This window comes from Ornithodoros turicata, chromosome 1 (assembly GCF_037126465.1).
Source record: "Ornithodoros turicata isolate Travis chromosome 1, ASM3712646v1, whole genome shotgun sequence".
Taxonomy (NCBI): Eukaryota; Metazoa; Arthropoda; class Arachnida; order Ixodida; family Argasidae; genus Ornithodoros; species Ornithodoros turicata.
The window spans coordinates 162380293-162405823 of NC_088201.1; the positions used below are offsets into that span (position 1 = coordinate 162380293).

General features: G+C 47.9%; 1 long non-coding RNA gene across 1 annotated transcript in view; it reads right to left on the reverse strand.

The window, feature by feature from the left end:
* Nucleotides 1-10225: 10225 nt before the first annotated feature.
* Nucleotides 10226-25531, reverse strand: part of LOC135372203 (uncharacterized) — a 70753-nt gene continuing 55447 nt past the window's right edge. Inside the window, exon 3 of the long non-coding RNA XR_010415875.1 lies at nt 10226-11015. This is a non-coding gene — a long non-coding RNA (uncharacterized LOC135372203). The remainder of the gene's footprint in view (nt 11016-25531) is intronic.

Sequence of the window (25531 nt, forward strand, 5' to 3'; positions counted from 1 at the left end):
GCATGAGAGTCGATATAAGCTGAATGTATATCCCGCAGAAAGGAGAAATCACCAGATAATAGGGTAGCTGATGCCCTAAAAACTGACACACTCTGACAAACGATTGAGAGGTTATATTCTAGTTTCTGGTATTGTATTCTGGTGGTATTCTGGCACATTGTTATATTGTGGTTGTCGATATCGGGAGAAAAAGAGACTTCCGAAATGCCACTTTCAGCTTGAACATATCGAATGTCTCAAGAATGACTCTCGGCTAGCTAGTTTGTGCACAGGTGATGCTACTCAAAGCTTTTCTTTTCAGTGAGCATTCTTGAGACATCAGCCAAGTATTGGGCAGTGAGTGACTCATTTGTCTACGCTCATTCACTAAATGGAGTTTCTAACTCCAAAGTTCTACATAGGAGGCGTTCGGAACCTCGCAAGGGGGGTTGCAGGGGCAGTCGTGGGCCCACGCAGGTTGGCACGTCACAGTTAACAGCGAAGACTACACATGTAACACAAAGGCAGCCAGCGAACTTTGAACTTTCAACCTTTTCTCATAAGCAAACTTTAAACATGAAAAATTGTTGAAAGTCCGGCGTTTCCTGTCTGTCTCTGTGTTGCTTTCTTCACTGGTGACTCTCAAAACCTGTCCTTGCGTCTGGTTTTTACTCGATTGGTATTTCTAGTACATTCCGAGCAAAAGTTATGTCCAAACCCTGCATTGCCGTTTTTGTGCATTTTTGTGCATTTGTGTGTGTGTAATATGGTGCATTCAATGCCAAACGCAACGGTCTAGTTCAATTGCAGGCTTGATGATCTCCCAAGGAAATTCGAGCGAAGACAGTGCAAGAGACTTCAAATGGAGCTTTTTGGGTCATCGTTTTCCGCAATTGTTATTAAGTGTCTGATGAATTGGCTAAGAAATAGAACTGGCTGACCTGCAGTGCGACCCACCGATAAGAACAAGTTAGCTGAAGTTGGTGCGGCCACATTTTGTTCTTAAGTTTGACAAAAGTATCTCAAGATAGCTACGTTGTAGCGGTCCATAAAGTTTACACCATACGTCTAATGAAAATAATTCGATTATTTAGGTGGCGAGACGACTGTCAACACACGTCTGCGAGCAGACGTGTTCTCTGCCCACAACTATAACAAATGTACATCACAACGTTGCACTTTCACACGATCTAGGCGCACAGGAAATAAAGATGATTTTCTGATCCTCTGATTGAGGACCGCTAAGGAACCCAAAGATATACGTTTTCTATCGTTCTGTATTGTGTGGCATCTACAGGGTGTTTCACGTAACGTGTCAAAAAATATATTTAAAAATCTACACGTCGGAAAATTATGGGGTCAACGGTATTCGCCTTGAGAGGGTTTTTGCCATCGTGTGAGAAAGCTTTTATTATTTTTTTGTCATGAGAATTTTAATTTTCAGAATTAAAGGCCGGAAATTGCCTAGTCAACCTAACATTTTTTTTCGAAAGATTCGGGAAGCACGGGTTGGATTTATCCCACCACGGAAAAATTGATTTCGTGGCACAAAAGTAGGGAACGAAAAAAAAGAAAAATATGAAATTTCGGTCCTCGCAAATTGCCGCTCGCCATTCGCATCACGCCAGAGCGCTCCGAGGAGCGACACATAAAAAACAGTCTCCCCGCACCTTCGCAATCGGCCCTTCATATCATGCAGGTTGGCGAACCGTATCACTAAAGCAAACGATAAAAAAAGCGAAGAGTAGAACAACAAAAGAAGATAAACGCAATCACCAAGTGAACCTGTCGCTGATATCATGAGGGCGTTGAGAGTGGAATTAAAGGGGCGGGGCGACTATTTTTCATGGGTCACCGGAGTGCTCTGACGGGATGCGAAAGGCGAGCGGCATTTTGCGCAGCCCGAAATGGGATATTTCCCAATTTTTCCGTTCCTTACTTACGAAGTGAAATTTTCCGTGATGGGCTAAACTCCACACGTGCTTCCAAAATCTGTAAAAAAATGTTAGGTTGACTAGGCAATTTCCGGACTTTGATTCGGAAAATTAAATTTCCCATGGCGAAAAATTCATAAAAATGTTCTCACACGATGGCAAAAACTCTGAAGGCGAATGCCGTTGACCCCATAATTTTCCGACGTGTAGATTTTTCAATATAATTTTTGACACGTTACGGGATACACCCTGTACATAAGAAACAGGATACACGAAATCCGTGCCAGTGCCCGCGTAGTTCCACCATGGCTCATTACGCCCCGCGGACGCAAATGATTTTTCAACCCAGGTGTAGGGTGTGTGTGCTGAGGTATACAGCGGCATTATGGGCCATTTTATAAAACGTACGTATGGAAGAACCGCTGCTTCGGACCGCAATAGGCATGACAACCTGAGAAAACGGTCACGGAGGAAGTGGCCCCAGAAACAATAGGTCCCGGTAGAAATGATCCCAACTGTCATGGGAGAAAATAAATGGTCCAGTGCTCGCGGGAGCACCTCTAGGCTGCATGTGTGGGCGCATATGAAAACACAAGTGGACAACAGGGTTCTGTCTGGGTTGCTGCTCAGGTGAGTTACGGCTGTGAATACCCAAACCCGCCATTAAAACGGACGCGTTGTTTTTATTTACAGAGTGTTGCAGTGTTTACAGAGTGGCACGTTGAACGTGCCACTGGCAATTGGCAGTTGCACTTGGCAATATCAGATCGTGTAACAGAGACGTCCGATAGTGACTGGTGAACTGTATTGCGTAAAGCAACTCTTTGAAGGTCTGCTATGTTGATATTCGCTTTGTTGAAGTGACTTGGAACTTTATGCGAGGGCATGGGTTTAGATGGGTCGATAGTGATTAATCTGCAGGCTGTTAAGATGTAACGACCGAAATCGTGTACTAATCACATGGATTTTTTATGTGATATCGTGTGCCATAGCGCATGTACTGATTTCGAAGGAGATCCGTAACCACAACGAAGTCGCGTGCGTGCATTTGTTACTGCTTCTACAGCGCCTGTTTGTACTTGAGACATTGTGTATGGTTGTTAAAAAGCTATGTAGAAAGCTTATTCACTTAGAGCAGTGTTGTGTGTTTGGGTGTCGATGTACTCTTGAGATCCCAACACGACTGGGCACAAACCTGCTGTAAAAGACGGGTACATGCTTCTGTATAGCTTTAATTAAAAATATAATGCGTACTTTCAAATTCAGTACATATTGCGCGTTGTGAACATTATCATATCACTGTTGGCACTTAGCGTTACTAACCCTGCTGCTTAGTACTGAGAGTTCGCATTTTTGTGCTCACATAACATGTATAGCTTCTTTCTGCACGACTTGTTTTCAGAGCCCAATAACCACGATGGCTACAAGTTGTGGGAAGCGCCAAATCCTAAACGACAGAGCCTACTTCATCCGTATTGAAGCTGAGCTTTTTTTCTTTATTTCTCAGGGACTATGCTGCAATGAACGACATTGCTGCATTTTTTTTTCTGCTTGTTTGCTCTATGTTCAACAACAACAACTTTATTTTGACTTTGGAGAGTGGGGAGGTTCATCGTCAGAGGCGATACTCTACCCCATTGCTGGTGGGAATGTGGGGAATAAAATAACGTGTCGCGACACGTTATTTTGTAGGCACCAATTTCAGTATTTCGAGCTAACGTTTCAGAACTTAAAGCTTAGCAAGCCGTGCATGGTTGTGCACATATTTTAAGCATAAAATAATGTCATGGAAACATGTGAGACGACATGACTGTGCTTTTATAAAGCGATAACTGGAGGGTCGGAGCTTGCTCGCTTGAGCGATGTATGTGAAATATGCCTCTAAAATTATTTTACATGATTTTTTGACTGTGTAGTAATCAGCTGTGAGAAATAAGATGGACCAACTGCAACATAATTCGCGCAAAACATGTGACCGAACGAAAATGCATGATAGTTGACGAGAGAGAAGCCATGAGACGAGGGACATACACACACAAAAGTCGCAAACGTAACTGAATGGTTTATTTCCACACAACACAATCACACCACACTGTCAGAAAGTGAGTCACACCGGTCCCCACCATAACATTATGAGACAACTTTCCAACAACAGCGCTGCTAGAACGACACTGCTCCGTGTCCGTTCGGCTGCATTCCTGGAAAAGGTCTGTAGACATGAAGCCAGACAGTTTACTTCTTTTTGCAACTGTGATAAAGACTGCACCTCCAGCAATCAGACACTGGTAGCGCTTCCCTGCACAGAATCTAATTTTAAAAAATTACACCTTAATTGTGCAGTATTGACAAAACTGTTTCAGAGTCGTTGCTATACTCAGCTAGATATGGTCAGTCAGTATACTGCACTCTCAGTCGCTGCGCTGCGGCATAATAGACAGACTCATTCTGTTGGTCTCATAACGGCATATAACAGGGTTGCACGTAACTAAGAATGCCGACGTGGGCATGCCCACAAATAAGAAAGAAAAACTCGAAAGTGGAGTCGGAGTACAATGTCGCAACGGCGAGACCTGGGCATAGCGAAAAACTCGCTGCATTCACCCTACTAAGATACTTCAACATATTTTTGCAGCAAGATCTAGGGGATACGTTGGCCTTTCAGTAACCGAAAAATTATTTGAATAAGTACTGCAGCTGCTGAGGTATGCCATACCAAACATCGGTAACTTTCTGCTCTCACCTAACTTTACTGACATCTCTTTCGGCAACGAAACGGGTTAAAATGGTTCTCTACATAATGAACGATAGAGGAAAAATTGCATATTAAAGCACACTTCATTTACAGATATCTGACCTGCTGTTGAGGGGCTATGAGCGCTAAAAATGTGCAATTTTTTGTCACATCTACTGATTTTGGCATTTTTTCTTCAGCGTCCCTTTAAAATGACACTATTTTCACTCCGTACAGGTGTACTATAGTGCCCAGACCTTACGTGTGCTAGCTATGAGGGCTGTGAAGCAAAATCAGCTGGCATGAGTAAGACTGCAAAGTCGAGAGAAAAAAATCACGTCGCGAAGACTGCGCCACCTTATCCCCTCTCTAGCTGTGGACTGGTTGGTCGCGGGAAGCTCCGTGAACCTGTTTTCGTCTTCACGCAAGGTGGTTTCCAACAGATATTTTTTTCAGTGAAATAAAAGAAATGTCATCGGCGAACCTTGGTCGATTTAAAATGGAATTACCTACTTGATAGTTAACGCCAACCGACAGAAAGAAAATGGATCGTGTCACAAAGCGGGACGGGTGGCTTCAGCAGTGAGTGCGTGATGTTCATTGCAGTGCAGTATCCTGGTGGTAAGAACTACGGAGCAGAACAAGTTGTAACATCGTCTGTGTGTATCACTACACTGCTCGTGTTCACGTGCACCCGGTCTCCCGCAAGTCCGAAAGCGGTGTCATGATCCCTACTTCAAAGCCTCGAAGTGATGTGGCCCAAAATCGAGTGCCGAACACCTTTCGTCTCGAGTCCTGCATATTACATTCATTTTCGGGACAATCACGCAAAGTATACCTTCAGTAGCCTCGCACAAGTAACCAGATTTAAAAATTTAGCAGGCCACATAGGAGCAAAAAAAGAGGGAAAACACACAAAATAAAAGCGATCTCAGTGGTCTCGCGATGTAAACAAACAACTATTATTATTATAACAAAATGAAGGAAAGACCGTAATTTGTATGGTCCGCGCGCAGCAAGTGCGTTCGAGAAATATATTCTGAGAGATCTACTGATCTGCAGATGAATACCATCAAGTAACAAACTAACATATGGGGGTCGACACCTTTAGATGGTGTGAAATGAAAGTTTGGAAAAAAATATTTGAACTAGCAGTACTACGACCAATACTACCCGACGACCGTGATGCAGGAGCGGTACTGCGCGAGCAATGTTTATATGACTACCTGCAGAATGGGACAGGTTCTCGAGGCCGCGCCCTGATTCGTTCTTAGATGAATGCATTTTCATGCTTTTACGGAAAGTAACTTCCGAAATACTCTCAACGTTCGGCGTCTGCTCTTGTCGTGTATTCCTTAGAGTAACAGCTGAACTACGCCACAATTTTGCGTGGGGTTTTCGATAGCGTGCTCAGCAGTCCACAATGAATAAAATAACACAATAGTTTCCGAATCCCCAGAACCAGATGCGACTGTCACTTTAAGACATGATAGACCGTGCATTCCCGAATGCACCCCTTGTGAATAATTCGTACCCAGGTGGCGCATTTGAAAAGCTTTCCAGTGAGTATCCCTGAGGCATTGGTCAAGAACTGAGCAGTGTTCGGCTCATTAGCTAACCTTTAGCTACATGAAACTCGTCAATTTTAGATATTACGTTCAATCCTAGATTTCACTTAGAATGGTTTCGGAACCTCTATTTTACGCGGCGGATCCTTTCAGCGAGACATATTCCTGATGAACGTGTGCTATTGTTATGTTTAATAAAACTATTGGTTACGGTGAACACATTTCTCACGCGGAGTAGCGTTTTGATGCGCTCATTCGCTTCAGTATCCGGCTTCCAATTCGCCAAGCTCACAAAGGGGGTAACGGAAGATAAGGCAACAGTGAAAGACACACTTTGGTATCCCTTGTCATATTCTGCACGATTGGTACGATACTGGAGAAAAGTTTACCAAACAAACACTTTCCTGTATATTGCTTCCTCAGGGTGACATGTGCCTAGGCAACACAGTCGTCTGTTTGCAACTCCAAGCTGTATCATTTGCTGGCGGTCACTCTGAGGAAGGAATGCGCCGGGGCTTGTTCCGTAAAATTTTGTCCAGCACTGTCACACGGCGCTCGCAGTGCTGTCGTCGAGTGGGTGAGACAGCGTGCCCTTATCGTGATGATGCCAAATGCGCCGCAGACGCTGTATACTAGGAGTGTAAGAAAAATAACGCGCGCTGCTATATTTCCTTCCAGATCGTATTTGAAACTTGCATGATTGTGTTATTTCAGTCGATTAGCTCCGTACAAAGTCATGCGTATTTGAATTTTCCTCAGGGCACCGCAATCCCAAAAACAGAAGCAGTTAAAAGACTCATCTACACAACACTACCGCAACTGCACGGCAATAATATAATACAATAAACTGCACGACAATAAAATACAGATGAGCTAATATCAAATTCAATGCACACACAACACCACAACACATACATCAATAACTCGATACCTCATACAAATCATGTTACATTCACTCGCCATGCTCGGGCGCAAAATACGAAGAAAAAGAAGGAAAAGGCATACCGAATCCTCTCTTGCACCTGGTCTTATCTTTCGCCACCGCGGTGAGTGGACCACTCGGAAGAACACGTAAGAGCAGCCGGATAGCTCATCCAAGGAAGAAATATAAGAGAACATCACCAACAGCGGACGTGGGTCACTTCTTAAATATTGTCCGCCGAAGGGCCAGATCGGTAAACAAAAGAAAAGTACAGCACAGCCTGTACGAATATTATCTACCTGTCAACAGGTTGACTTTTTGAGGCGTAAGCACTAGGATGCCCTACTTAAACGCGACAAAACCCTCAGTGCTGGGCACGAACAATACAGTACTCTAAAATACATTGACATAGACATCAGTTGTTGTGTCTGCGTCATTTTATGTATTTTAGTGCACTGTGTTGTTCGTAGCAATCACTGTTGTTTTTATCGCTTTTGAATGATGCACCAACTGCCCCATTTCGCAGCATTGCTTGGACTACCTGAGGGGTGGGGGATTGTATGCCACGTCGAACTCTCACATGACTCACTTGAGTTCCCAAGCGTGACCAACGTAACTTTGCTTAGCACACTGATGTAGGGAGATATAGAAGGGCAGATCCTTAAGTTCCAAAACTGTATTGCGATGACTACCTCTTACTATAGTAGAATAGCCCAAAAAATGCACAAGGAATTTGCTGCAAAACATTGGTCTTATGAGACAGTCTCTACTTCAAAAGGAATTGATTAGTCGGCAAACAGACAATTGAAGTCGCACTCCTCGAAAATTGCTCGTAATGGATTACTTGTAAAATGACTCAAAAATGTAACTTATTACGAGTAACGCCATTAGCCGTAACACTTTACGTGCCAGTCTGGTCGGCACTAAGCGCCTCTGGTTTCTCTCCCTGTCTTTGTCGTGATTGGGCGGTTTTCTCACTCACGCCGACACTCCTCGCTTCTAGGTCTACCATAACCCGTGAACCGATCTAAAGGTGGCTTGGCAAAACTTGACTCGCGAAGAAATGATGGTAGAAAAGTGTCATCAATGACTGGAAAAGAGTAATCTCACCCTAGCGTATACCTTCCTGTCGACGCCTAGTACAGTATATTGCACCAGTTCGCGAAGACCACCCAGCTCAAAATATCTGAAAGAGCTTACTTTATCGGGAAACTCTCATTTCGGTAAGCGACCTTCGGGAGACAACGACAAATTGTCTACTTACTCACTTACTCACGTCAGTCACTCAGTGAAACATATTCCAGAAAAAAAAATGCAAAGACACTTACAGATATTTCCCAGTTACTAATTGGCACTGTTTTACATACTTCTTGTGCGGAGCAGCGCAGCAATGCGCTCTTTCGCGTCCATAATTCGTTCCTCAGTTTTGTGTTCATTCGAATGGAATGGTGGCGGCAAGATAATGAACAGCTGTCGAGCGAGAGCCCAATATTGCCTGTTGGTCTTGCTCTTTTACAGTGCCCAGACACTGCTCAGACTGTGCTCACTGTACAGCTAGTGCTCTTTTATCTCGATAAAACAGCGCCGTCTGGCCCACCCTATGTTACGACCGCGATCGTGCGTGTAAACCAGGAAACTAGAGGCAATGTCTCCTCGTGGCACTTCCTTATCTTGCGGCGCCCCCGCCTCCAATCCAAGCGGATGAACACGAAATTGAGCGGTCGAGCGCTTTGCTGCACTGCTCCGCGCAGGAAAGATGAAAACCAAAACCATCACGAAGTGTCGACGCGTTTATATATATTTTTTTCTGGAGTACATTTCGACGAACACCCCATCAGCAACTTTAGATTCAGAAGGTTTAAGTAAAATGTTTGCGTTAGGACCTCGTTTGGTAAGCGTGGGCAAATGAACTGAGTGATCAGTTTGTGACTGGTGCCTGAAAGTCGCTAACCGAAAACAAACATTCCCGAAATTGTCAACTGTTTCCGAATCGTTCTGCCAGGGACTTCCGTGGAACGCTCTCAGGATGGCAAAATAGTTCCATAAAATATAACGGCAGCCGTTGTTGCTGTTGTTTAGGAACTCAATGCTAAGCATTTGTAATGCAGCTACTACTTCTTGCTTCGCAGCAACTCTCATCAGCCAAAGGTTAACGACCAGGAAGAGCCACTAACATAAAAACTTGGGGAAGGCGGGGACATAGCGTCATTTTATGTGCTTTTCTTTCTTGTTTTGTCTTTTTGCTTACTACCATGCCAGTTAGGGCCACTTTTCTGCCAGCGTTCACCACAGACACAACGCACTGTTGCTTAAGGCTGTCCTAGTACCGCGTACCGAAGGTCTAACGAAAATTATATTTATTACACTTACACGAACGTCTTGCGCAACACAACGCAGCACCACACACACGACACCAGATGTATTGAGTTATGCTAGGCGCACTTGCACCACATACATATTAAAGAGGAGCAAATTTGTCTTCTGGAAATAGCAGTGCCGAGGCTAGTCTTCCCAGACCTCTGAGCGAGACACAAACGAAACATATATTCTCCGCAGTTTCTCCGCACAAGTTCTCCGCAGTTTCCTGACCATTTCTAGATGTCTAGCCACACCCTCTCCTACCGATTGCCTCCTTATAACTGGAGCCCTTCGCTAATTCGGTGGGTACTGCAACAGAAGTGCATATTTGCTGTTTCGCTGTACAGTACTTCACCTCATACAAAGGATTCCTGTGATGACATACACAATTCACCCGCAAGGTCGCCTGTTAGCCGACACCACAACGCTCGCGTCCGGTGACTTCCCAATAAGGGACCCGAATCTCTCACTGCATTTGTACACGCATACATCATCATGCATTACATCATCATGTGATTATTCAATTTGTTCCCAAACACAGCACAACTGCATGGCGCGGGACTATATTTACTTTTAGATCGCATTCCGAACTTGCACGATTGTCTTATTTCAGTCGTTTAGTGGCATACACCAGTCGTGCGTATTTGAATTTTTCCTTGTGGGAACCAAGGTTCCCACTCTCGGGGCGTCGGCCCGTCCGTTCAGCGACCAAGGAAAACGCAGCACAGTCAAATGAACAAGGAACCGAAAAGCTTTATTACAAACAGAAGAAGACGTGGCCTCTAGCCCGTACAGCAGTTGAAAACACAACTAGCGAGAGAGCCTCTCGTCTTGCTTTAAAAGCCCGTTAGTTACTGTTGCAGCGCCCCCCATCGCGTGTACGGATAGTACGGGTGATACCTGGGCGGTGATAGCTTATCACCCACACTCCCCCACCCCAAAGTTCAATTCAGTGTCTTCTAGAGATCTTCGTCGTCCGATATGTCGGGCATTTCAATGACGACTTCCTCGTCTTGGCGTGCTGGGAAGTGATGGGCGGGCGGCGGTGGAGGGTCCTGTCTTAGGAGTTCCGGACGTAAACGTCTGAGGGTGGCCAATGCCGTAGCCACATCGATGCCCGAGGGCCGTGCTGCCTCGATCCTTGTGCGGTGGAGGGCGCCTCGTTGCTGTGTGGTCCTGTGGATCTCCGGCGCCGCGCACACCGGTCAGAGGATCCTCCGCTCCTCCTCCGTCAGCGGCAACGGTGGATCTGCGGTGTGCCGGTCGGACAGCGTTAGTCCTCGGAAGGGAGGGGGTCCTCAAAGGGTCGGAGGGGGCGAGCTTGGGCGGCCCACCGGCTGTGGGAAGCCCAGCCAACTGGTCGTCCACCGTGGACGACCGTCCACGTTGCTGCCTATCGCTGCTGCGGAGGGGGGGGGGGGACGTCCTCTCCGGGGGCGACCTGGCTCGGGAGCGTCCTCCTGTCTCTTGGCGGTGGGGTCGGGGCTGGCCCGTCCTATGTCGGCAGGGTCGCAGCATGGTATCTGCCGAGAGGAGAAAAAGGGAATACGGTGAGAGGGTATCTCCACATCGTGAGAGCTCGAAAGGGCTCTCCCCTAAAATGGCTTTGTGGAAAACTGCGAAACAGAAATCACACTAATATCACATAAATCGTGAGCACTAGGTCCTAGTGACCGAGATAGTGGCTACTACGTGCGCCGCCTGCGGGGACGCAAGTTGTAGCGACTGGATGCTGGTCCGGTAGGGCAATCCGGGGCCAGGTGTTGAGGAGGCGGAAGGTCAGAGTCTCCGCTTTCGGGGTCTCGGAGATGGTAAGGTTTCAGGTCCGAGATATGCACTGGCCAAGTTGCTTCGCCCGTGTCACACACAGCCTGTAAGTGAGGCCGGAGGAGCACGCACTTACGTCGAAGGGGCCATCCCACCTATCTGCGAGCGAGGCTGCAAAGCCGCGCGCAGCATCACTTAGCGGGTGAGTCCGTCGAAGGATGAGAGGTCAACGACGCTGTAGGTGAGATTCCGTCGCCCTCGGTTGTACTGGCGAGCCTGGTCCAACCGTGCGACGTCCAGGTTCTCCCGAGCCGTCCGAGCTGCATCGTCCAGTCGACTCCGAAGGTCCTCAGCAAACCTGAATAAGGAGGCCGAGTACTGCGATCCCGGAGGCGCAGAGCATTCTCTACTGGAAAGGGTGCCCCTCGCCCCAAGTTCATGAACGCCGGGGTGAAGCCTGTAGATATGTTTACTGTTGTCCGTGTAGCGAACGCCAGTTCAGCCCTGCGATGATCCCACCGCAGACGTTGTGATAACGGCGCAGAGAAAAATGTCAACCCGATTATTATACAAAAAGCAAGCGGGCAATTTTCGGGGCGGAAATATGTTTCGTGAACGGATGGCACTAAGAACTGCTGACATGCGCAGAGAAAGCAGAAGCAAGCTTTTAAACGAGAAGCGTAACCTCTGTGAGCTCAGTCAAGTACGTGAGATGGAACCCTCCGTCGAAAACGGCGCTCCAAAGATGTCAAAGCGCGAACTGTTGAAAAAATGGAAGGAGGAGAAAAGCCTCCGCAGGGCGATTAACGCAAAAAATAAGCGTCCGCCATTCAAGGATTCCCGGGATACCCTGCCTCCAAGTTCCAGCCGGAAAAAAGATCATTCCACGGGTTAAAAAACATGACTGTGTCAACTGCCAAGCTAAGAAACCAGTATCTGAGGAAAGACCAGAATGGTGTTCCAACTGGAGTGGCCCTTCTCAGCCGAGCCTCCCCACAATGTCTTTAGTTGTGTCGAGAAATCAGGTTGCTACAAAGAAACGTGGCCTGCCAAATGTGTCTGGAGCTCCTCCATCAGTCACTAAACTCCTCGCCAGAACAAATAGCTGTGCTTAAGGAGGTAGCTGCTCATACAAACGGGAGGAATCTGAATTGAGCTGTGCCAAATCCAGGCGGCGTTTGGCCCTCGGTGATGTTAACAGGAATACGACAGACACCTATGAAAACCCATCGAGAACAGCAGCCACATGGCTAATGGAATTCACCTCGGACGCGTACTTCAGGCAATGTGGATTTTCGCCTCGAGAAATGTTGATAACTGTGCATAAAGTGGCTAGCATTTTTGGACGTTTTGTCCCACATACTAAAGTTGTCGCTTCATATTCGACGAGTGTTCTTGAAATGTTTAATTTGTGAGACTTGTGAATCTTGTGAGACTTTATCCTGAAATTCATTTATATATATTTATTTTATTTCAGCTTAGTGCGCTCAGTTTACATTGTCTCAGAGTTTGTTGTCATTGTTTGTGTGCTGCCCGAGCTCAGGCTGTGCTCTCCATGGATATTGTCTACCAGCTGGCGTGTGTCTGTGCCACCCTTATAGTTAGAGCATCCTGACAGGTCAATTAATTAGAAGACACAGGTTGCATAGATTCACATTCATAAAAGTAAGTCGTAGCGCAATCAATAGATGTACCAGCTATATAGATAACATAGAAATTCAAAAGCAAAACTGAAATACATAAGAATAAATATATGGTGCATCTAAAATTGAGGTAGAGCACAAGACTCTTAATCTCGGAGTCGTGGGTTCGGGCCCCACGATGGGCGCCAATTGTGGAAACCAAGGTTCCCACTCTTTCCCACTCTCGGGGCGTCGGCTCGTCCGGTCAGCGACCAAGGAAAACGCAGCACAGTCAAATGAACAAGGAACAAAAAAGGTTTATTACCAACAGAAGAAGGCGTGGCCTCCAGCCCGTACAACAGTTGAAAACACAACTCCCGAGAGAGCCTCTCGTCTTGCTTTAAGAGCCCGTTAGTTAGTGTTGCAGCGGCCCCCATTGCTAACACGAGTCCCACGTGTACGGATGGTACGGGTGATACCTGTGCGGTGATAGCTTATCACCCACTCTCTCGAGGCATCCCTATCTCAAGACAGAAGTAATTAAAAGACTCATCTGCACAACACTATTGCAACTGCACGACTTCAATACAGTTAAGATACAAATAAACTAATTTCAAGTCAAATGCGCATAGAACAAATACATCCACCACCCAATACAGCATAAAAATAACAATACATTAACTTTGCACACTCGGGTGCGAAATACACCTCTCGATACATTCTTTACGCCCGGAGATCACCACTTTGGTTCTTTGAATTGAAAAACGTGATTCCAGGAATGGGCGCCGCCATTAGTGATGCCATCCCGTGGTAGTCACAGGAACTGTGCACGTGTGGACTGCAGTATGCAGAGATCGTTCATTTTCTCGTGTGTGTTTTCATTTCCGTTCATTTTCGTTTCCGTTTGTATTGGTTTCGTACTGGTTTATTTTCTCCCGCTCAGCACCCGGTGGAGACCAGATACTGCATCGGCCAGCACTCCTCACGTGAACGCGGAAGCAAGCAATCTTTTCTTTCAATCTTTCGAACGTGGATACGCTACCCAGATGTATACCGGATGATTAGTTGTACGGAACGTCACGGTATCGTCAGTCGTTCGGTGGCCACGAGCATTCATCCCAACAGGAAGATATATTTTGGCAGTCCACCCCTGTTGTTTCGATGCTGGGAACGAGGCTAGGGAGCGTACTGAGACTAGGGGTTTGAGAGTAATGCGACAAGGCTGATACAGTGAAGAAATATTCAACCACCGGCTATCGTATCCCGGAGAAAACTTCGCTCTCGTAATGACAAAAGCTGGTAGCATCCTTTCATAGGGAATTACTTCATACATCATTATTCTCGATGTGCTCTATAGAGCAGCAACGACGGTCAGGGAAACGTTCGAAGCTAGGACGGTCAATTGAACGACTGCAATAACATATCGCAATTCAAATATGGTATGCTGTCTAATTCGGTGGCTAGTAAGTAGTCATGAAAACTAGTGTATCTAGCAGTGCCTATCTAGCAAAACAATTGCTAGATACGCTAGCTAGCGTATTTAGCGTCAACAAACAAGACCGTCCCCGTCCACGCCCCATCCCGCTCTTGCGAATGTTAATTAGGGCTAAACCACGTGGGCACCAGCCCCGATCTGGTAAGCCGTCCCTGCAACATGCGTTTCTTAATATTATAATTAGGTGCACGCCCTACTGTGTTTAATTAGGAGTAAGCCACGTCAGACGCCAGCCCAGTGATACCGACCTCACTGTATCATCTGAGGAATTAACCACGTGGGCACCAGCCCACATATCGTACGCCAGCCCCCGGCAAGTCCCTCGCACGCGCAACACGCGCTTCTTATTATAATTTGCAAGATCGTATTTTAATTATGACTGAACTACCTGTGGTGACTGCCGACGACGAAGCCGGTCAGCTGGCGCCGCCCACGCATCGCGCCTCAGCGCGAGGACGTGCTGAATAAATCATTCTTTCGTTTTTGGGCTCGCTGGCCGGACGCGTCTCTTTTATCTCTAGCTGGGATAGTTTCCCACATTCCCCAGTCCCACTACAGCCGCACTCCATCATCTCACGAAGGTTGAACCAGCCCACGAAGCTGTCGTTATACTTCTTAATAAGTTTGCCTCCACCCTCTTGCAGATATTAAACCTGACCAGTTGCGGCTGACCACGTGGGGCACCAACCCCTTTTCTGGGGCCGGAACCCGGGATCAACGATTGATGATTTTTTTGGCTCTCGGCCTTGCGGAAGCACAGGACTCAGCCGGAAAATCTTTACTGCTGCAGAAGCGAAAGTCACTTCGTCAGAGAGTGACGACAGTGCTGAATGAAGCTCATCAACTTGTCGACTCCTTCGAATATTCCCCTGAGAACGTTAGTAAGGACAGCGTGCTTTTGGAGCGCATCGCTAAATTTTCGGGAAGTCTCGACGATGTGGACGTCAAATTAGAGCCCCTATTTACCCTGGAGCAAGCCGACGCCGAATTCGATAAGGTTCTCGACTATCAAGACAGGACAGCATCTCTGACCTGCCTGTTGAGGAGGGTGATATCTCGACCTTCCTTGCCTGATCCTTCAGCTGTCCAAACAGCAAGTTCCCAGTCTATTGCCCATCCGCTGACTTCTGTTGTAGAACGTTCAACGCTCCTTACCTCTCCTGGGAACGCATCGTCTCCACAAAATGCAACAAGCGGTACCGGCCTCCGACGACCGCAATTACCCAGGATTGAACTTCTGAAGTATAGTGGAGGTCCGAAGCATTGGCAAGAGTTCTGGATGAGGTTCGACTCCCTTGCTTGCCCATGCTGATCGCCCATGCTTGCTGGCCCTGGCCATTCTTCAGGAACAAAGGCAACAAGGAAGAACCTTGGCAGTAGCAGAGCACCAAGGTCCTCACAGGGAGCAAAGGCCGCCAAGAAGAGCCTTGACAGTTCGGGAAAGAAACCAGGGTCGACGCCAAAAATCAAGCCTTCAGTAAGAAAGACTACGCCCGTGACGCCGGGCGCTGCTTCTCCCACGCTTCAGGAGGCCACCGGAAAGAGCATCACTCCCTTTCACAACTTCTACGGCAGCACGCCCGTCTCTCTGCGGAAAACGGGGCGGCGCAGTGGCTCCGCAGTTCACGCCAGAGTTGCTACTCTGCGAGGAGAAGGAGCGATCGCAAGCCCTAAGGGGGGGGGGGGACACCAACTCTGCGTAGTTTGACCCAGCATGCCTCCTCCTCGGACCCCAACATGTCTCCAGCTCTGATGTGCACCCACGCTCCACGACGTTGGGCGGATGTCGTAAAGCAAGGGATGCCGAAAAGGACTCCTACCTGCGTCCAGAGGGGTGTGGTCACGACTGCGCTTAGACGCAGGAAGTTAAAGAACATCGTGGCTGCTTTTGACTCCCTCCATGGCCTCGCACACCCTGGAGTCCGCGCCTCCACGGCGTTGATTCTTCAACGGTTTGTTTGGCCAGGAGCGCGCAAGGACATCCGTCGTTGAGTGCGCACTTGCATTCCTTGCCAGCTCAGCAAATGCCATAGGCACACCGTGTCTCCTCTCGCCACCTTTCTGCCTCCCAGCGCCAGGTTCAGCACGGTCCATCTTGACATTGTCGGGCCTCTACCTTCATCACAGAGCCACCGTTACCTATTGGCCTGCGTCGACAGATATACGCGTTGGCCCGAAGCCTCTCCCATGAAGGACTCGACTGCCGAGACCGTTGCGCACACGTTCCTGTCCACCTGGATTTCGCGCTTCGGTGTCCCAGAGGAAGTCGTCACGGACAGGGGAACGCAGTTTGAGAGCCACCTCTTCGCAGCCTTCCTGCGCCTCCTCTGGACCGAGCGCATTCGCACTTCCGCCTACCACCCGGCATGCAACGGCCTGGTGGAACTTTTGCATCGTCACCTCAAACAAGCCATTATGGCCCACGGTGATCGTGCGAGCTGGTCGGATCACCTCCGTCCATCCTATTGGGCATCCGCGCGGCAGTTAAAGTCGATCTTGGCTGTTCGTCGGCGGAGCTGGTATATGGAACCCCGCTTCGCCTGCCCGCCTACGTCTTTGTACCTTCGTCCGTCCCCTGCACGGATCAGCCTGCTTACCTCGCCCGCCTCAGACAAGCTTTTGCTACGCTTCAGTTCACTCCGACCCGAGCGGTAGCATCATCACCTCCCTTCGTCCCGTCGGAATTGGGTACAACGTCCCACGTTTTACTCCGGACGGATCGTCTTCGTCGCGCACTCGAGCCTCCGTATTCTGGGCCTTACAAGGTTCTGCGCCGTTCCCCCAAGAGTTTTGTCATCGATGTCAACGGCAAACATCAATCCGTCTCCATCGACAGGCTAAAGCCTGCATTCATAGACCACGCTCCTCCCGTTTCCTCCCTCTCCGGACAAGCCTTTCCAGCGCCTCCTACGCCCGTACAGGTGAAGCACGTCACCTGGGGTGACTACGTACCCCATGCGCCCTCTCATCTGAAGACATGATAATCTTCCCGTACCGTCAGCACACTGAGAGGGGGGGGGGCAGCTGTGGTGACTGCCGACGACGAAGCCGATCAGCTGGCGCCGCCCACGCATCGCGCCTCAGCGCGAGGCCGTGCAGAATAAATCATTCTTTTGTTTTGGGGCTCGCTGGCCAGACGCGTCTCTTTTATCTCTTGCTGGGATAGTTTCCCACATACCCCAGTCCCACTACAGCAGCACTCCATCATCTCACGAAGGTTGAACTAGCCCACGAGGCTGTCGTTATACTTCTGTAGTGGCCCGACGACAACGACGAGCATCACCTGCGACTCACCCGCTCGCGCTCACCCCTTTTGGTTCTCGTTCAGTAAATCATCTTTTCTGCCCACGACTGGTTTCCTGTGCGGTCATTTGTAGCATTGCTCCTACAAATTGGTGACCCGGACGATGCCACCCCCAGACCGACCGCCTTCTTCAGTCACGCCCAACACCCGCCGCCATCCACAGAGCCACCGTCATTTCCAGCCCCCTAGGTAAATGTCGCCGACCTCAAGCTCCCGACTTTCTGGCATAACGACCCCACACTGTGGTTCGTCCTCGTGGAGGCCGAGTTCGGCAAACGACGCATAACCAGCCAAGACTCCAAATACCACCATGTCCTTACTGCGCTCTCACCAACCGTAATGGCGGAAGTTCGAGACATCGTCATCAGCCCGCCATCTTCGAACCCTTATGACAAGCTTAAGGAGCAGCTTATAAAACGGCTGTCTGAGTCGCAGCAACAGCGCTTACGTCAGCTGCTGACAACAGAAGAATTGGGAGATCGTACTCCAACGCAGTTTTTACGTCGCATGTACCAGCTTCACGGCGACGAATCATTCGCCTTGGACGAATCGATTTTAAATGAGCTTTTCCTGCAACGGCTTCCCCAGACCGTAAGGATAATCCTCTCTGCCTCCGCCTCCGTCCCGCTCCGAGAACTGTCCGAATTGGCGGACAGGATCATGGAAGCCACTCCTTCCTTCGTCAACCATATTCCAATTCCTCCTACCCACAGCCCCACACCTCCACCTACGCTACTACACCCATGTTCTGACTGCGCTTCGCTCCGAGAAGAAGTCCAGCTCATGAGCGTCTCCTCTCCACATGGTGCCCAAGAAGACGGGAGACTGGAGGCCCTGTGGGGACTATCGTGCGCTCAATCGCGTCACCATCCCGGATCGTTATCCCATACCTTATATCCACGATTTCGCATCATCACTCCACGGCTGCTCGCTATTTTCAAAGATCGACCTTGTAAAAGCGTATCATCAGATCCCCATGCACCCCGACAGCGTTGCGAAGACCGCCATAACAACTCCCTTCGGCATGTTTGAATACCAACGGATGCCAATCGGTCTTCGCAATGCTGCTCAGTCATTTCAACGGTTTGTCGACGAAGTCCCCCGAGGACTACATTTCTGTTTTGTTTACATCGACGACATACTAGTTGCGAGCACTTCCCCTAAAGAGCCATCGCCAGCACCTTCGCCAGCTTTTCACTCGCCTGCAAGAATACGGACTGATCATCAATCCCAGTAAATGCTTGATTGGCGTTGAAGAGCTGGAATTTCTAGGCCACCTCATCAACAAGAGTGGTATCCAAATTCTGCCACATCGTGTCCAGGCCTTGCAAGATTTTCCGCTACCAGACTCGCCGAAGAAGCTACGTGAATTAATCGGCATGATCACCTTTTCCCGTCGTTTCATTCCCCATTGCGCGCACGTCATGCAGCGTCTTCACGCCTTATTGCCTCAGAAGCAGTATCGCTCAGTCAATCTCGTTTGGACAGAATCGGCTCGAGAGGCGTTCCACAATCTCAAGTCCTCTCTCGCCGCAACTGCTCTTCTCACGCATCCTCTCCCCGATGCACCAACGGATGCCAAATCTCGTCGTGGACGCTTCCACAGACGCTGTTGGTGCCGTGTTGCAGCAGGAGATCGATGGCGTGTGGACACCACTTGCATTCTTTTCGAAGCCCTTGCGGCCACCGGAGCGCAACTACAGCACCTTCGGCCGCAAGCTGCTGGCTATTTACCTTGCCATAGGACATTTCCGGTATTTCTTTGAAGGCCGCATCTTTCACGTGCTCACCGATCACAGGCCTCTCACCCATTCCATCCACTCAAGTAACCCAACGCTCAGTCCACGTGAAATCCGTCAGCTCGCCTTCGTCGCCCTATTCACCACCGACCTCCGGCACATTAGCGGACCCCTCAACGCTGCCGCAGACGCTTTGTCACGCATTCATGTTTCCGCGGCGCTCTCAGTCGGTGAACCGATAGCTCGCGTCCCTCCGCTACTCCCCTGGTCCCCTCTCTTGGAAGGGCGTCGTACTCCCCAACTTGGCTACACCACTTTCCTGTGACGTTTCTACTGGCACCCCCCGCCCGTTCGTGCCAAAGGCCTTCCGTTTCCTCGTTTTTAAGGCCATCTATTTCCCGTCGCATCCAGGCATTCGCCCCACCCAGCGACTCGTCACTGCCCGTTTCCTGTGGCCAAGACTTAACTCCGACATCCGACAGTGGGTCAGCTCATGCCTGCAATGTCAGCGAGCGAAGATCACCCGTCATGTCATTGTACCGCCCAAGACCAGGCAGTCGTTCCGAGCACGTGCATGTGGACATTGTCGGACCATTGCCCCCGTCACGGGGTTTCCGGTATTTGTTCACATGCATCGACTGCTACACCCGCTGGCCAGAGGCTCAACCTATACCCGATATCACCGCAGACACTGTCTCCCGCGCCTTCCTCTCAACCTGGGTCGCTCGTTTTGCCGCCCCACTGTTATCACAACCGACAGAGGACGGCAATTCGAGTCGAAGACCTTTAAAGACCTTCTGTGCTTCCTCGGCTGCAAACGAATTCGTACAACGGCATACCACCCTTCGAGCAACGGTCCCGTGGACCGACTCCACCGAAAGATTAAGACCGCTCTGCGTTGCCGTCCCGACCTCACCGCATGGGCCCAGGACCTGCACGCCATCATGCTTGGGCTCCGCACAGCTGAGAAAACCGACTTACAATGCTCACCGGCGGAAATAGTCTACGGCACTGCCCTTCGTCTTCCTGGCGAATTCTTCCTCTCCCCAACCCACCATCCTCCCCTACAATCCTCCCGCGACAACGTCCGGGAGATCTTCCGGCACATTCAGCCCACACCAGCAAGCCTACCCTGCTCCACAAGCCCTTTCATCTTTAGGGATCTCGCTTACTCGTCACACGTCTTCGTACGGACCGACGCCACCCGCACTCCTCTCCAGCCACCTTACCAGGGCCCATACAAGGTCCTCAACCGCACGGACCGCCACTTCACCCTGGACTTGAACGGTCGTCAGGACACTGTGGCTGTGGAGGGGCTCAAGCCCGCCTATCGCGACCCGCATCATATATCCCTTTCGCCGGTTTCCCTCATCGCCCCCACTCGCCCTCCGCGGCTCAAACCCCCCCGCATGGTCCGTTGGACAACACCTCTCGTGTACAGTGGAGGAAAAGTGGTGTAGCGGCCCGACGACAACGACGAGCATCACCTGTGACTCACCCGCTCGCGCTCACCCCTTTTGGTTCTCGTTCAGTAAATCTTCTTGTCTGCCCGCGACTGGTTTCCTGTGCGGTCATTTGTAGCATTGCTCCTACACTGCTTAATAAGTTTGCCTCCACCCTCTCGCAGATATTAAACCTGACCAGTTGCGGCTGACCACGTGGGGCACCAACCCCTTTGCTTGCGTGTAGGATACACTCACTGAAAGCCATCTTAATTGTGTAGTTCCATCAGAATGATATACCTGTTGTGTTAAACAAACTACATAAACAATGAATAATGAGCTTAGTTATGAAATCAGAAATGTGTCATAACAGTTAATCCATCTAAGGATCTCAGTAAAAAAAGAGATAATAATAAGATTACAAAGATTAATTCTTTACGGATAGTTGCACAATTCTTACTCGATCCCGGCAAGGATAAAACGATAGCTTGATTCATACATGACACAACGTTGTTCAAATATCTTTTTTTTTGTCTTATTACGTTTTAAAGTCGACAAGTAGGACACCTCTCTATCGTCTGCCTAATGGAAATGGTTGATGAGCCAATAGACTCCTTCCGAAGTGCGAGGAGACAGTATATACTTAAAATTCACAGCACTAAGAGCGTAACCGAAAAAAAAGAAGGTCTACTGCTCTGACGTTCGACAACCGATCGAAAAAAAAAAATCACCGGCAGCCGCCACAACATCGTTGTGAAGGATATGGCATACCTGGTATTGAGAAGTGATTATGGACAGGGTGCTAAGGCGTGTAACCGACAAAAAACTTACCGCTTCGACATCCGATGCATCATGGGGGAACATCAAGATATTCATTGTAGAGATTTCATTAAACATGCTTGGGCTTGCAGTCGACCAGGCTACCTCTCCACATTAATCCGTTTTTGTGTACGACACGGATTAACTCTCGAGAAATGATAAGATCACTTTTTCCGTATCCCATTAGGATGTGGTTGTGTTAGCGACGCTTTGCATATAAGGTCACGCTGTTTCCACTGAGGCTGTGATATCTCTTCTTATTTTCTAACCGAATATGTGGAAAAGGATTACTAAAAAAAATACATGTTAAATCAGAGAAGAAAGCGTGCGGCATACGTTAACCTGACGATGCTGATTTGCATGAGCACAGCGAGCCAGTCGAATAAACGCTCGAAGGTTCACGATGTTATTGCAATAGCAAGCATTTGCATATAACACGACTCGTTGGCTAAAGGTCGTGCCTTTTTACTCTGGCCGGCGTCTTCTTCGCAACTCGAAGACAGGAAAAAGAATTACTATGCGGTACGTGTTGCACCGCAGGAAAAAAAAGCAGTATACTAATGACAGCTACCTCCATGGTGACTGCTGTGATTTATGAACACAGCGAGCCAGCCCGGGTAAAGCCGTAATTACCGCTCAAGGATAAACGATAACATCACTTTCCTCATCACGTCTTTGGGGGCGAGACGGTCGACGCTGCACTCTCATAGGCAAACGAAGCGACTTCTACATAAGACGGTTCGTCCGCGACGCTTTCCGGACTGATCTGGAATGCCAAGTGAATCCACTTGAAAACAATAATTTTGTTTCCAGGTGGATTTACTTGGCATTCCAGCTCATGTTTTTTCCTTGCGGGTGTTTGACTGGAAAAGTAGACTAAGGTGAGTACACGCTTTTTTTCTTTTTCTCTTGTGATAAGTGTTCTTCCCAACTGTTAGCGTGCAAGTTCACGGCCACTTATGGATTGCATGTACGTGAAAGAAAAAAAGAAAAGAGGTTCATTCCTTCCCAGTGCCGACATGCAAGCCTTTGTGATTTTAAAGTGCACCTCCTTAGATCGTCGCAGTAAATGAAATGAAAATAAACGATTGCAAACAATACAAGTTTTTTTTAAATTTAGATGCAAGGACAGTGAGATGTAAACCCTTTTCGATAGAGAGAGACTTCATATCTAGACACGGTCATTTATGGAATGCATGTACATGAAAGAAAAAAGAGAAGAAAAGAGGTTCATTCCTTCCCAGTACCGACATGCAAGTCTTTGTGATTTTAAAGTGCACCTCCTTAGATCGTCGCAGTAAATGAAATGAAAATAAACGATTGCAAACAATACAACATTTTTTTATTTAGATGCAAGGGCCGAGAGATGAAAATCCTTTTCGATAGAGAGAGACCTCATATCCAGAGTGATGTGGACCAATATCGTCCCGCAGAGAGAGAAAATGTTGCCCGGTCGACGATGAGCTGGTAACTCACTTCCTAAACACAAACAGCATACTTCTGAGCATTTTCTTTATCGTGCTTGTATGATCGACTGTCTCTAAGCATTTTTTTTTATTTCTTTTAGCATTCTTTTCATTTTATGGTTGGGTAACGCCAGAACACCTCACCTCCACCAGAAGAGCACGAGTGTGTCCATACCTTCGTTTTGGAGAACATTGCTAATTTGCAAGTCGGCTTCACCTAACTCCTACGTGCGTTGCGGGAAGCCAACGTTAGGAAATACTCAGTCTTGCTGGATTACTTGTTTCTTTGCATTTCAATTCAGCGGAACGGTTTTTTTTTAATCGTTTGACTTTGGTTCTTCATAAAACATATTTTCCAGTTCACCTTCTTTGTTGTAACTACTCCGACGAGGTTGAACGGCCATCTCACATTTCTAAACAGAAACAGCATACATCTGAACATTTCATTATCGGGTTTGTAAGATCGACTGTTTCTAAACATTTTTTTAGCTTGTCTCTTTCATTTTATGTTCGAGTAACAACAGAACACTTCACCTGCACGTCAATGGCAAGCAGGTCACAAAGACACGAGTGTGTCTACCTTCATTTGTGAGATGTAGCTGATCTGCAAGTCTTCACCCAACTCCTAGGTGCATTGGGGGAAGCCTACTTTAGGAAATGCTTAGTTTGCTGGACTGCATGTTTCTTATGCATTTCAACTTAGCGAAACAGTGTTTTTTTAATTGTTTGATATTGGTTTGACATAAAACATATTTTCCAGTTCATCTTCCTTCTTTTGTTGCAACTACTCCGAGGAGGTTGAAGGGAAGAGTGAGATCTTCCTTGACAACAAGGCAAAAATGTGTGCTACACAATGGAGAACAGGGGGAAAACCTTTTCTTTCTTTTTTTCAAGTTAGTCCACTCGGAATTCCAGATGAAGATTTTTTCTCTGTGATAGTTTTTGACTGGAAAGGCAGACTGTGGTAAGTACTTGAATTTGCCATCCTCTTTTGTAATATATATATACATATATATATATAATGATTTTTCTATGAACATGCAAGTCATTTATGGAAATGCAAATATGAGGAAAGAGAATAAGTTTCATGCCTCCTGCTTTCAGTGACGATATGCAGGTCTTTGTGATTTAAGGAATGCTTTCCTAGTCCATGACAGGAAGTGAAAACGTTTGCAAACAGTTACTTTTTTGAATTTAGATACAAGGACAGTGAGATTACAGCCCTTTTAGATGGTGAGGTTCCATAGCCAGAGTGATGTTGACCAATTGTCCTGCCAAGAGAGTAAATGTTGCCTGGGCAGCGGCGAAGTTTTAACTCACGTTCTAAGCACAAACAGCATCCATCTGATGCATTTGTTATCGTAATAGATCCTTGTAAGATTGACTGTCTCTAAGCATTTTTGCAGCTGGCACGTTTCATTTCGTGTTAGGGTAACACCAGAACGCTTCGGTTTACCATTTTCACTCCAAATGCGTACCACAAGCAAGTCAGAAGGGCACGAATGTACATAAACGTATTTTTCCAGTTCAGCTTCTTTGCTGCAATTGCCCTAATGAAGCTGAAGGGAAGGGGATGGAAGCTTCGTTAGCTCGATGATCACTACAACAAGCAAAAACGTGTGCCACACAATGGAGAAGAGAACACACAAACATCTATCCATATCTGTTCACTCACAATGAAATGAGAGGGCTTAGTACAAATGTACATTTTTATTTCCCTGATACACGAGCGGTGATTATTTTTCATGCTTCATTGTGCACCAGTCGATGTTTGAAGAGGTCAAGATGTCAAGCTTGCTGATGTAGCCTGTTAAGTAGGGCCAACCTTCAGACTCGGCTTGTTCCATGAAAATAGACTCTCGACAGCAAGATGCATAGCGTCAACCTCGTCCGCATATGTCAAAGTTTCGTCCACGTGACGTGAGGCAAAAGGTGATTCCGAGGCAAACGTACAGGCGGTGTGAACTCTGGCATACATTGTTTTTGCAGTTTTCCAAGTAACCCTGTCAGGAGGTTGATCTGGCAGCGCTTGTAACAACACCATGTCCATCACAATTTTAAAAGCTTCCACGAGCGAAGTTTTGCTTACTTGTGTTAACCCACATTCCAATATCTCCTTGTAGGAGGCGTGCTTCAGACGGCACACAGGCTGCATCTGAAATTCGTGTGTGTAACCTCTTCTCCGTCTGCCACACACATCTCTACCTAGCACAGGCTGCTCTTCATCTGCATCTGATGATGACGACCATGCGCCACCAAGCTGGGGATCAACCTCAGGCCATGTTGTGTCGCCGGCGGCTGACTTGTCTTGACTGGTCATTACAAACCAAGGTAATTTTCTGCGATCCACTTCTTGTCCAGACTGTCAGTGAACTGAACCAAGTA